General features: G+C 35.5%; 1 protein-coding gene across 4 annotated transcripts in view; it reads right to left on the bottom strand.

Moving 5' to 3' along the window:
• KCNT2 (potassium sodium-activated channel subfamily T member 2) overlaps positions 1-13576 on the bottom strand; it is a 372961-nt gene that overhangs the window by 127591 nt on the left and 231794 nt on the right. The window lies entirely within an intron of this gene.

The following is a 13576-nucleotide window of genomic DNA, read 5'->3' as shown; positions in this document are numbered from 1 at the left end:
AAAGTTCTAATTAAATAAATATTCTTAGGCAGAAAATAGCAGTTTTAGCTAAATTAAGAAATAGAAGGTTGAATAGGTGAGTCGGATCTATAAAATGAATACATATACCATACAATTTATGAAGAAACAAGATTACTTGGGAAATTGTTCATCAAATGCTCCAGACAGATAAATAATAACATTACTCCAATTTGTATAACATGAGTTAGCATATGAAAGAGCCCATTATTTTTTTCTTTTTCCTTCATTTCTTTATTCATTTTTTTTCTTTCACCTTTTATGGAAGAAATTCTATGCTATGGTTACATATCAGGATTTACTCTTAAAAAAATCAAGAATCTGCTAACAATGTCTCTTTCTTTGTTTCTCTTTCCTCTTTTTTTGCTTGTCAAATATATTATAATGATAATTTTTAAGGAAAATCTCAAAAATACATAACCATGATACTTAATATATTGCAGGAAGGCAGGTAGATTCAAAATCCAATTTTGAATGTGGAAAAGTATACAAAAATATTTGCAAAATAACAGTGACTTAAACCACTATTTCGATATTTCTCAAAATAATTTTTGAGTGTGTATGACCTATCTATGAAAATAAAGTAACAAAACTGCTAAATGAAGAGTGTTATTACTTTAGAATCATATGATAGCCATACATATGGGGTCCATAAATCTTAAACCAAAAATTGAACATATGATTTAAGAAAAATGTTTACACGTATTATGACATGAGATAGACTACCAGAAAATTTAGAAGGTAAGTTTACCATATATGCAAAACCACATGCAATTATTAACATTCCCTTGGTTTAATGTACAAACCGTATTTCTTCTAGTAGGGGACCATGAGAAAATGTGATAGCTCTGTGATAGCTGAAAAATATTCCATCTTATTTCCCTTCAGTGGTTAAAAAGTAAAAAATTGGGTCCCCTTCCTTTCCTTTTCCTCACTTAATATGTTCATCTGTGTTTGGTTGGGAATGGTTGATGGAAGATCATGTTGCACTCGCTAATTTTTCAAAAACTATACTAATCTGTGGGAAGTGGAAAGAAGGGAAAGATTAGTAAGTTTTAGGTACTAATTTTTATTTCTGTATATGCTTTTTTCTACAAGTAAGTAAAGTTTTTACAGTGTCTATTAGCCTATCCAGCACTGTACATATTACTGGAGGCTACTTTACACATAAATACAAAGTAGGTTCTGCACTATTTTAGTAAATACTGAATTATTTAGAAAGACAACCACTGTATGAATTAAGAGAAAGTTTATTTTGTTTAGTATTGTATGTGAGTCATTAAGACAAATTTAAGGTATGATCATTAATAATAAGTACGTGCCCACTACTGTCAGTGTCAGTAGTGGGCACGTACTAATGGGTGCAAGCAATTGTCTCTCTTGCGTTGTCCCTCTTTGGTTATTCATACCTGGGCATTTACATATTGAAATATACACTTCCTTACTTTTATTTCCCTCTCTTTCTCCTTCATATTACAATTAGGACATTATATTAACTATTTAAAATGTATTCATATAGATGTTTACATTTACTCTGAATTTCATTCCAGGATAGTAAAGGAAGTGTTACAAAATATTTATCATAAAAAAGAGGTATTGGATCAGATACGTTGAAAACAATTGTCTTAGATTAATGAGTTAATTGTATATAATGTTGGGATTCCTTGTTAGATAATAAGAAAAATCAGTACTCTTTTTATAAAGAAAACATCTATGTAATCAATAAGGATGATTGTATAATCTCCAAAATATACAAACAGCTCAGGCAGCTCAATATCAAAAAAATAAACAACCCAATCAAAAAATGGGTGGAAGACCTAAATAGACATTTCTCCAAAGAAGACATACAGATGGCCAGCAAACACATGAAAAGATGTTCAACATCACTAATTATTAGAGAAATGCAAATCAAAACTACAATAAGGTATCACCTCACACCGGTCAGAATTGCCATCATCAAAAAATCTACAAAAAATAATTTCTGGAGAGGGTGTTGAGAAAAGGGAACCCTCATGAATTTTTGGTGGGAATGTAAATTGATACAGCCACTATGGAGATTCCTTAAAAAACTTAAAATAGAACTACCATATGACCCAGCAATCCCACTACTGGGCATATACCCAGAGAAAACCATAATTCAAAAAGACACATGCACCTCAATGTTCACTGCAGCACTGTTTACAATAAGCAGGACATGGAAGCAACCTAAGTGCCCATCAACAGATGAATGGATAAAGAAGATGTGGCACATATATACAATGGAATATTACTCAGCCATAAAAAGAAACGAAATTGAGTTACTTGTAGTGAGATGGATGGACCTAGAGTCTGTCATACAGAGTGAAGTAAGTCAGAAAGAGAAAAAAATACTGTAGGCTAACACATATATATGGAATCTAAAAAAAAGAAAAAAAAGGTTCTGAAGAACCTAGGGTCAGGACAGGAATAAAGACGCAGACATAGAGAATGGACTTGAGGACATGGGGAGGGGGAAGGGTAAGCTGGGATGAAGTGAGAGAGTGGCATGGACATATATACACTACCAAATGTAAAATAGATAGCTAGTGGGAAGCAGCCTCATAGCACAGGGAGGTCAGCTCAGTGCTTTGCAACCACCTAGAGGGGTGGGATAGGGAGAATGGGAGGGAGATGCAAGAGGAAGGAGATATGGGGATATATGTATATGTATAGCTGATTCACTTTGTTATAAAGCAGAAACTAACACACCATTGTAAAGCAATTATACTCCAATAAAGATGTTAAAAAATAAATAATTAAAATTTAAAAAAAAGAAAATGTGGTACATATATACAATGGAATATTACTCATCCATAAAAAGGAACAAAACTGGGTCATTTGTAGAGACATGGCTGGACCCAGAGGCTGTCATACAGAGGTAAGTAAGTCCGAAACAGAAAAATGAATATCGTATATTAATGCATATATGTGGAATCTGAAAAAATTGGTATAGACAATCTTGTTTACAAAGCAGACATAGAGACACAGACGTAGAGAACAAATGTATGGATACCAAGGGGGAAAGGGGGGAGTGGGATGAATTGTGAGATTGGGATTGACATATATACACTATTGATACTATGTATATAATAGATAACTAATGAGAACCTACTGTATAGCACAAGGAACTCTATTCAGTTCTCTGTGGTGACCTAAATGAGAAGGAAATCCAAAAAAGAGGGGATATATGTATACATACAGCTGATTCACTTTGCTGTACAGTATAAACTAACACAATATTGTAAAGCAACTATACCCCAATAAAAATTAAAAAAAAAAATTAAGTTCAGTGCGGGGATTGCTACCAAATAATTCAGGTCAGGTCAGATTTTAACACCAACACAAATACTAAAATGTTTTCTTTTTTCAGAATTTTCTGGATTGGGGATTACAGCTAAGGGATGCTGGACCTTTATTCAAACTCTGATAATCTCTCACCGGGGGTAACAAAACAGCTTCTGAATTGCTCTTCCTGTTCTCCAATTCTTCAGCATCCCACCTATCACCCTTCTAAAACTGTGTTGGCCAATACAGTTGCCTCAGCCATAGAAAGGAACGAAATAATGCCATTTACAGCAACATGGATAGACCCAGAGATTACCATACTAATAAGAATGACACAAATGAACTTACATACAAAACTGAAGTAGACCCACAGACATAAAAAACAAACATGATAATCAAAGGGGAAAGCAGGGGGAGGGATAAATTAGGAGTTTAGGGATTAACCTATACACACTACTATATATAAAACAGATAACCAACAAGGACCCACTGTATAGCACAGGGAACTCTGCTCAATATTTTCCAATAACCTATAAGAGAAAAGAATCTGAGAAAAAATAGATATATATGTATGAATAACTGAATCACTTTGCTGTACACCTGAAATGAACACATTGCAAATCAACTATACTTCGATAAAATAATTAATTAACTAATTAATTACATAAAATAAAAATGAAACTGTGCTGGCCAATACAGTTGCCTCTGCTACATGTGGCTATTTACATTTAAATAAACTAAAATTAAACAGAAATAAAAGTTCAATAACAATTAAGTTCTCAATAATACTTGTGACTACTGGCTAGGTATTAGACAAGGCAAATACAGAACATTTCCATTATCAACAATAACTAGAGAGTGCTGTTTGATCTGCCAAATGGATTAATGACCTTTCATAAATCCTAAAGCTTATAGACTATATTTCAAATTCCTTAAAATGTCATTCCTAGATTGTCAGAATTTGGGTAATCTTACTAACATATCACTCTTTTCATGCCTTTCATGCCTTTTCATGCCTTTTCAAACAATTTGCTACTAAAATTGTTCATCTATAATAACAGGAAAAAAGGTAGAATATATGGGCGTTCTACCTTCAGGTTGGTGGGTAGATGTGTAGACAGACGTTTACGAAAATTTTGTTCTTCTTCCAATCGTTCTACTTTCTTAGTAAAATAGGTGGAAATGATGATTGGGGAAGAGGTTGGAGGTGAGAGAGAAAATATGGTATCACTGTTTAAGAGCGTGGGAGAAGAAACAGAATTGAGGGACAGAATGATCGTTTGGCAGCTTCTAGACCCCGAAAAATTAGTGATCATGAATTTAATGGAGGAATAGCCTGCAGGTCGTCTTTTGTTTGGTTTCCTCTGGCCACAGTCAAATGCATGGAAGTAAACACCTAGAAGACAGAGAGTTGTTCACTAGAGTTGGTTTCTGACAAACAAGTCTAACTAATGGAAGGTCAACGAACTAGGCTGAATTGAAATTATGGGTTCTAAAGGTGTGCTATGGGGTACAAACAGGTTAAGAAGGGAAGACAGGACCAACAGGTGAAAACTTGGTCGAATCAACAAATTGCAGGTCCCAGTGTAGTCAAAAGATTGTTGGAGTTCTGTATTAGAGGACATGAACTAGAAAGATAGGGGGTGGTGGTCACAGAGGAAGGGGCTAGGAATAGCCATGATAGAAGGCTCACATTTACATGATCTAGGGAATATGTCTCTGGAAGTGGGTGCAGAGATAAGACGTGGGCAAAAACACTGAAAGAAGGGAAATCACCGAAACACAAGCCTAGGGCACTGAAAGAAGCATTTTCCTGGCTATCCATACCATTAACTATTATGACCAAGCAGTGTGGAAAAGAGGGACAGTGAGTTAGGAGATTGGGCAGTTTTTCAGCTCATTTTTTTTCATCAGCTACTTACATTTCCTTTTGGGGACATTTCAAGCCACAAACTGCCAATTTTTATCAAGTGATTTTCTAATTAAAAACTGGCCATCATCAAAAAATCTACAAACAATAAATGCTGGAGAGAGTGTGGAGAAAAGGGAACCTTCCTACACTACTGATGGGAATTTAAATTGGTGCAGCCACTGTGAAGAATAGTATGGAGATTCCTTAAAAAACTAAAAATAGAGCTACCATATGATTGATCCAGCAAACCCACTCCTGGGCATATATCCGGAGCAAACCATAATTCAAAAAGATACATGCAACCCAATGTTCATTGCAGCACTATTTACAATAGCCAGGTCATGGAAGCAACTTAAATGTCCATTGATGGAGGAATGGATAAAGAAGATGTGGCACATATATACAATGGAATATTACTCAGCCATAAAAAAAAGAACAAAAATGGGTCATTTGTAGAGACATGGATGGACCTAGAGACTGTCATACTGAGTGAAGTAAGTCAGACACAGAAAGACAAATATCATATATCACTTGTATGTGGAATCTAAAAAAAAAAGGGTACAAGTGAACTTATTTACAAAACAGAAGTAGAGGCACAGATGCAGAAAACAAACATATAGTTACCACAGGATAAGGAGGGGGGGATAAACTGGGAGATTGGGACTGACATATACACACTACTATATATAAAATAGATAACTAATAAGAACCTGCTGTATAGCACAGGGAACTCTACTCAATACTCTGTAGTGACGTATATGGGAAAAGAATCTAAAAAAAAAAAAAAACAAGAGTGGATATATGTATAACTGATTCACTTTGCTGTACACCTGAAACTAACAACCCTGTAAATCAACTACACTCCAATAAAATTTTTTTAAAAAGAAGATTAAGTTATATAAAATTTAAGTACTATAGAGATGCATAATGTAGAATTATATCTGTGACAGAAATTGCTATCTTTCCCTATTACCCATTTTCCCTTCTGAATGCAGAAACTACCTGTCGATGGAGACACGTATGGGAGAGGTATCAGAAAGGGCAAGAATACTAACGTGGGTGACAGCACCTTGCTGATTTTAGTAAGGTGACAGATGATCTGGGGCAAAAATTGATCACTCTGCAAGCGGAGAGAAAAGGGAAAATTGCTTGAAGCCAGAAACCTAGGAGTCCAGGAATCCGGACAGTTGCAGAACCAAAACAGTGAACTGTACCCTAAATCATGGGAGATGACACTGTCTTTCAGAATCTTCATCAGTGACCTCCTTTTAAGACTTTTCAGCTAGATCAATAAAGCTGGACCTAATGTGGGGATCAGATAAAGGTGCTGTGCTGCCTTCCCACCCAATAAACCTATTGTTTCAGATGGTGCCGAGGTAGTTGCCATGACAACCAAGAGGGTGATACAGACACGGCAACAAAAGCCAGTAAATATGGCAAGTGCAAGAAAGTTCTTAGAAAAGAACTTTGAGCACAATTATTGACACATAGAAAGGACTGGAGGAAATCTGTTCTAATTTCAACGTTCTCTGTAGCCACAGAGGATAGTGACCAAGGATCTATGCTTATGAATAGACAAAGGAGTTATTTTCTAAGAGCAGGATGGGTGTCTAATCAAAAAAATTACTGCAAGGTCTCTGCAATTCATGTCCCACAGGATTTCACCATTCCTATGGAACAATGTCTGCTGTGTGTCTCCCTTTCTTTTTCCAAAACCCACTATTTTATCACAGCTATCTTGCTCTGCTATTATATATGCATATGGGGTGGGGGAGAGGTAACTAACTCACTTATTGGTGTGTTCATTGCCAGACTATCAGGATCCACAGCTAGCAATGACTTTGTATTATCGAGATATCCTGCACTTTGAGTTGGATTCAGCAATTGAGGCAACTTTGGGGTATTTTTTATCTTAATGTATAAGGGAAAAACACTGTCCATGGATACTTGGGTGGACAAAAAGATTTGAACTGTGGCTGAAACTACTCTCACCCCATATTCATTCTCTCCTTCTTCCTTTTAGTAAGAAGCTTCATTCTCCCTCACCCATCCCCAAGGCTTAGCTGGGTGCGTGCCTGTCCAGGGAGAAATGACATGTCTCAACTCCTCTTTTAGTTAAATATGGTTACTAGACTAGGTTTTGTAAACTTCTGGATTAATATTTTGTAGACGCATCCACTTCCCCTACACACTGTCCCTCTTTGCTGGTGAGACCACATAAGTGGCAAAAGTCCAGTTTTGATTACGCAGACAGAGATGACTCCTTAGCAATGATCAAATCTGTCCATGTTTTCTTTCTAATTTCCTTCCCTTATTGAAGAAAGCATTTCCTCTTTCGAAATCTTGTATTTTCTTCTCGTCCCTGTAAAGTTGCTGTTTTGACTCAGCTCTTTCTCTTGGGTTGCTTGCCATCAGAGCATAAGCACACGAGAGCAAATGGTGTCGCCCCCAAGTGTGCCAGGTCACCGGCAAGGTCCTGATCCCTCAGAGCCTAACTTGCCTTATCTTTAAAACTGTAAATCATAATAATATTTACCTCATAGGGTTTTCTGCGGAGAAAAGTAGATAATGAATATAAAATGCTCATCAGAATTCTAAACAGGTACTATTTATCACCACAATCCTACATTATTAAAAATAAAAAGATAGATTTCAATAAACCATCTTGAAAGAACGTCAATAATACAGTTTTAAAATTTAAGTAGCAAAACGATACAATATAACTCCATTGATAAAAAAGCTGACTTCTGCATATATGTTCATGTGTGCATACGTATGTCTGAATAAGCATGAAAAATTGTAAGAATGGGAATCAAAATGTTAATAGTAACTCTCTTAAGGAATGGGAAACAGTTTTCAAGGGCTACGACTTTTAAAATAGCAGGATTATGTGAGATTTGTGGTTTCTGTTTTATGGCTATTTTTATTATTTTTGATTTAAAAGCTCTTCAGATAAGCAACTGCAATTAAAGCTACAAATTTATAGATAGATACGATCAAATCTATTTTCAAGGCCCTTTTGCTTTATGGAAAATCAATTTGTTAATTACATTTTAACAAGTCAGAATATTTTTTTAAAAGTCTGCCTCACAGTATTTTTTGAGCTTGTCTATGATTTAAAGTACTGGAAGCTTCTTCCATGCAGTTGCTAGGTAACAGCTCTTCAGAAAGCAGTAAGCAACAGTGGACAGTGCATGAAACCAATCTAGTCCTGGATTTTGATTTACAGAAATCAAATATCCTTTGGAGAAAGAGCTTTTAAAGAGAAACACGAAACAGGGTAAATTTTAAAAATTGAATGTTATTTGTTTTTATTTTATAGGGAAAGAGTTTATTACATAGACTGACTGAACAAATTGCATTATAAACCTCTCACATAGCCTTCGCTTATTAGACTCTGTTTATAAGCATGAGTGGGTTGATTGCCATGAAAATTGTTTCTTTTTCTTCGAGGAGAGTAATCTCTAACAATCGAGTTTTATTTTGATCCTGTTGCTTTAATCAATAAAATACCAGTCGGAGTGTGTGTGTTTGTGTGTGTACATGAGCAGACATCATACTTCTGCCAATTCTAGGACTGTGAACCATTCAATGGCTAAGAATAGGTTTAAGTAAAGCTTTAAAAGTCATTTAGTTTCACAAGATCTAAATACAAGATGCTTATTAAATATACAGAATTCAACCCAGTTTGACGCTGGCAACGTTCTATAAACAGACGTATTTCACTTCAGTAATATTGAGTATAAAACACATTTTTGTGTGTTTCTAATTGCTTGAATCCTTATGTTAATGCTGTAATTTTTTTAATGTATCATACTAATTAAGTGCTCAAAGCGGAATCATTTCCTGTATCCTAGAGCAAAACAGTTTAAATTTTAATAACCTCCTTTTTTTTAAAACATGTCACAGAAACAGCAGTCTTAATATTTTTTGAAAAATTGCTGACCTCAGAACTCCATTTATTTAGGTACTAACCGAAAGTATTCATTTCTCACTAGCTCATGATAGTAATTGATGTCATGAGAGTTAAGGATATAGTTATTGAATTGCCTTAATATATTATAATAATACTAATCCTAAATAGGATTTCAAGTTTTATGCTAAATGGTACCTATATATGTATGTATGCATGTGTGTTATTAAACCTCACAAAAGTTTTATGATATATATTGTGTTAAACAGTTTTCAGATAAGCAATTAGATGTTCAGAGAGGTCAAGTTACTTGCCTAAATCCATTATTAACTTAAATTCACACAGCCTATAAAGAACTCTACAAAAGCTACACAAGTCTAAAATTGATTAAGGAAGCACATTACAATAAGTGAATTTTCTAGTGGTTTTTCTCTCCCCTGAACTTACTTTAAAGCTTACTACTTGCTACCAGACGGACAAGTGGTTCAAACAACCTCTTAATTGAACTGAAAAAATACAAACACCACGTTTCCCAAAACCCCATCACTTAATGAGGGAGTTTGGAAGGAATGTGGCCAAATCTGACCTTGAAATCAATTCCATTGCTTTTCAATCACACACACCCCAAAATCATAGCTGGACTAAAATGATTTGAGTCACTGATTCAAAGGGATTTTGAAAGATCTCTAGAAAATTTATTAGTAGCAAATATACTGCAATAAATTTTATAAAGGACATAAATGCAAGTGCTCGAAGAAGATACAAAAGGATACCTTTCCTGCTCTGCAGGAATCAGAAATAGTATCCCCAAAGAAGTGATGTTTAAACTAAGATTTTTAAGGATAATTAACAGTAGTTAGTTGAAAGGTGAAGAAAGCATGCAGAGGTGATTTTCTTAAAAGTAAATCAGAGAGGCAGGAGGATATTTAAATTTTTATGGAGATAAATTAACAAAGAAAGAGGTTTGAAGATTAAGGAGAGAAAAATATCACAAGGTTGCTGACAAGGTACAACGTGATGGGGTCCAGCCTGGAGATAAGGAAATCCTATTGTAACAGGAGAAAAGCAGGAAATGGTAAGTGAAAAGGAAGTAACACTAGGAAAATACGGTAGCAAAAATCTGAGGAAATTTTCACTCATTGGCTTCCCCTACCTAAGAATTAAGAGGTGAACTAAAGATTGAAATGGTAACTGCAAGAGTAAGAGTGTGTTTTGATAAGGAAAAAAAAATCCGCATTGTTAAGGGCCTGTGAGCTGCCAGACCATGAGTTCACAGTGATACAAGTCTGATCCACGGTGTGATTTTTTTTTTTCCTAGCAAGGCTCAGTCAAGGAGCAGGAAAAAAGAATCCATCTGATAAGAATTTTGTTTGTTTGTATGTTTGTTATTGTCAATCAGGAGGCATAAAAAGTTAAAACAAAGGAAAGCAGTATATACAGATATGAGGTTGGCTGAATGACAGACCACAGAGTTCAGGGGGTTTAAAGAAGACAGGACAGAAAAAAGGAAGATGAGGCACAGAAGACTCTAGACCGATAAGGCATCAGAGCTGTGCTTCTCAGCTGTTCGTGATGAAGGACAGATGTTTCTTTTCTTTTTAATTTCCAATGCATTGCAGACACATATGCAGTTCTAATGTGCATGCCTGTATAGAACTCAAGCCATATGTGACTCACCTATGAATATGATATGATCCAAACCAGTCTACTCGCTTATCAAAGAGACAACACACTGTGGTGCACTAGGGTGTCACAGCAATGGCAGATTGCTATCAAAGTTTCCAAATGCTCACTGTCAATTTGGTATTTATTTTATAGCCTAGTAAAAGTCTGTAGACTGAAACTGGTTTTTGGCCCACACTTTGAGTAGCACTGCGTTAAAAGCTAATTGATTTACAATGTTGGGCCAATCTCTGCTGTACAGCAAAGTGAAAAAATAAAATAAAATAAATTAAATAGGTCTCACATCAAAAAAAATAAAAAAAGCTAATTGAAAAGCATTGCATCAATGAAGTGGAGGGGAAGGCTTTAGATAGCACTAGATGGTTGAATTAGCAAAACGGAAGATTGAGTTTGGGTATTGTGAGGTCTGAATAGTGTAAATAGGCCTGAAATCACTTGGGAGGACGTCAGGGGACAGGTATACACTCCACTACATATCTTTTTCACTCTAAATCTCTGGAAATCATTGTCAATTAAACTGGAAAACAGACTTTCTGAACCACACATTCTATGAAGACTAAAATATAATCCCAGCATTTGTAGAAATACATTATAAAGTAGGAAAATGTCGCAAAGGTGCTCCTGTACTTGACTGAAAGAATCATTACATTTGGAGCCACAAGGCATAAGTTCGAATTCCACGTCTTTAAGCACGTTAAGGCTTTGAGCAACTATGCCTAGTATCATATTAGACAAGTTGGTGTAGTTATGTATCTCTGTCTTACACAAATGTAAACTTCAGATTGAAATAACACAGAAGAGCATACAGTAAACTACAGCAAACTCCCATGATAAGTAAAGTTTTTTCTTTCATAAAAATAGACAATAAGTGGAAATATGCACTTCTGTGAGTACACACCTTTTCCTTACCAAAGACAGAAGATGCTACGATCTGCCTGATCTACCCACGCAAATGACAACCCATGGCCATATTTATAGTTGTCATGTATAACCTGAGACAGCTGTTTTCAGCCATGTCATTACTCTGGACAAAACTGCAAAGGAAACTCTCACCTCATCTCTTCTATTGGGTATTTAGGATACACTCATTGGCCACTGCCAATGAGTGTATCCTAAATACTGTTTTTCAGCAGTCTCCCATAATAATCAAATCTTTTCCTTTCCCTCCAAAATGTCCATGCTTACAGAAATCAACAGGTAGATAGACGCTACTATAAATTAGATATTCATCTAACAATCTTAATAAAGAGACATACAAAAGATGATTGAAATTTCAATTTTACCAGGAGGCATATGCAATTTAAAAGGAGTTTCTTAATGCAAAGTGAGGTGACTTAATGGGATCATTGAGGCATGTGTCTTGTCTGGCTGAGTCCTTGCCTACTATGGACTATTCTTCCACCAACCAGCCCCTACAATTTTTCAACATGATGTTCACATCAACAGATTCCAAAAAAATGAAGTAAGTTAGGCACTTCAGTCCTTCACAATCCAGACATTCTTTTTGATCTTAAGAGATAATTCTAGGGGTTGCTAAAAACTCTGTCTTTAAGAAAAGTAACTATTGGAAAAATAAACTGATTTGAACTATTACATGATGGATCCTTGGATAATCCAGAGGCAAAAATCATAAAGAAAACATTGATGATTGTGCAAGAAGGAGACAAAAATTCTGTTAGTTAAAAACACCATGAACACAACCGAAAGACAACTGACAAACTGAAAAAAAAATGCAACTTTCAAAAAGTCAAAATGTTAGTAATTTTAGAATACAAAAAATCTCTACAATTCACTAAGAGAAAAATAGTCACCTCTGTAGAAAATAACGTGAAGCGATGTTTTATACACAAATGCACACACAAATTAAATGTACAATAGATACATGGAAATGTGCAACTGTTAGTAATCAAAACTTTAAAATTAAAACAAACTATTAGTGGCAACACCACATGTCTCTTAACAGCACACATTCTGGAGACAGAAAACGTGCATTTAAGGTCCAGCTGTACCACTAAGTTATGGTACCATCAGCACTTTACTTAACATCTTCCTGTCTCAGTTTTCTCATCTGTAAAAGGGGAATAATACTGGAATCTACCTGTGGCAGCTAGCCTTCCAGACAGCCTCTATGACAGGCTTTAGATCCTGTGTCATTCCCACCTACACAGAATAGGACTGATCTTGTGACCAGTAAGATATTGTGGAAATGACAGAGTGTGATGGCCAAGGCAAGGACATTCTGGCTTCTGCCTTAAGGAAAAGTCTAAGAGGTAAGGAACTGAGGCCTCCTGCCAACAGCCAGCACTAACTTGCCAACCATGTCAGTGAAAAGGGGACCACCCTGGATGCAGATCTTCCAGCCCAAGTCAAGCCTTCAGATAACGTAGCCCCAACTGACATCTTTACTGCAACATCACACATATCCTGATTATTACTCCTCCCAAATTCCTGACCCACAGAAACTGTGAGACAATGAGTGTTTACTGGTTATACTGTGAAGATGTGAAGTCATTAACTCAGTATCAGCAATAGATAACTAATCTACTATCTTAACAAGGTTGTGATGAAAATTCATTGAGTTACAATACTCTGTAATGACCTATATGGGAAAAGAATCTAAAAAAGAATGGATATATGTATGTGTAGAACTGATTCGCTTTGCTGTACAGAAGAAACTAACATAACATTGTAAATCCACTATACTCCAATAAAAAATTAATTAAAAAAAGAAAATTCATTGAGTTAAT

This window comes from Lagenorhynchus albirostris, chromosome 2, assembly GCF_949774975.1.
Source record: "Lagenorhynchus albirostris chromosome 2, mLagAlb1.1, whole genome shotgun sequence".
Taxonomy (NCBI): domain Eukaryota; kingdom Metazoa; phylum Chordata; class Mammalia; order Artiodactyla; family Delphinidae; genus Lagenorhynchus; species Lagenorhynchus albirostris.
This window is presented reverse-complemented; position numbering and strand designations above follow the sequence as displayed.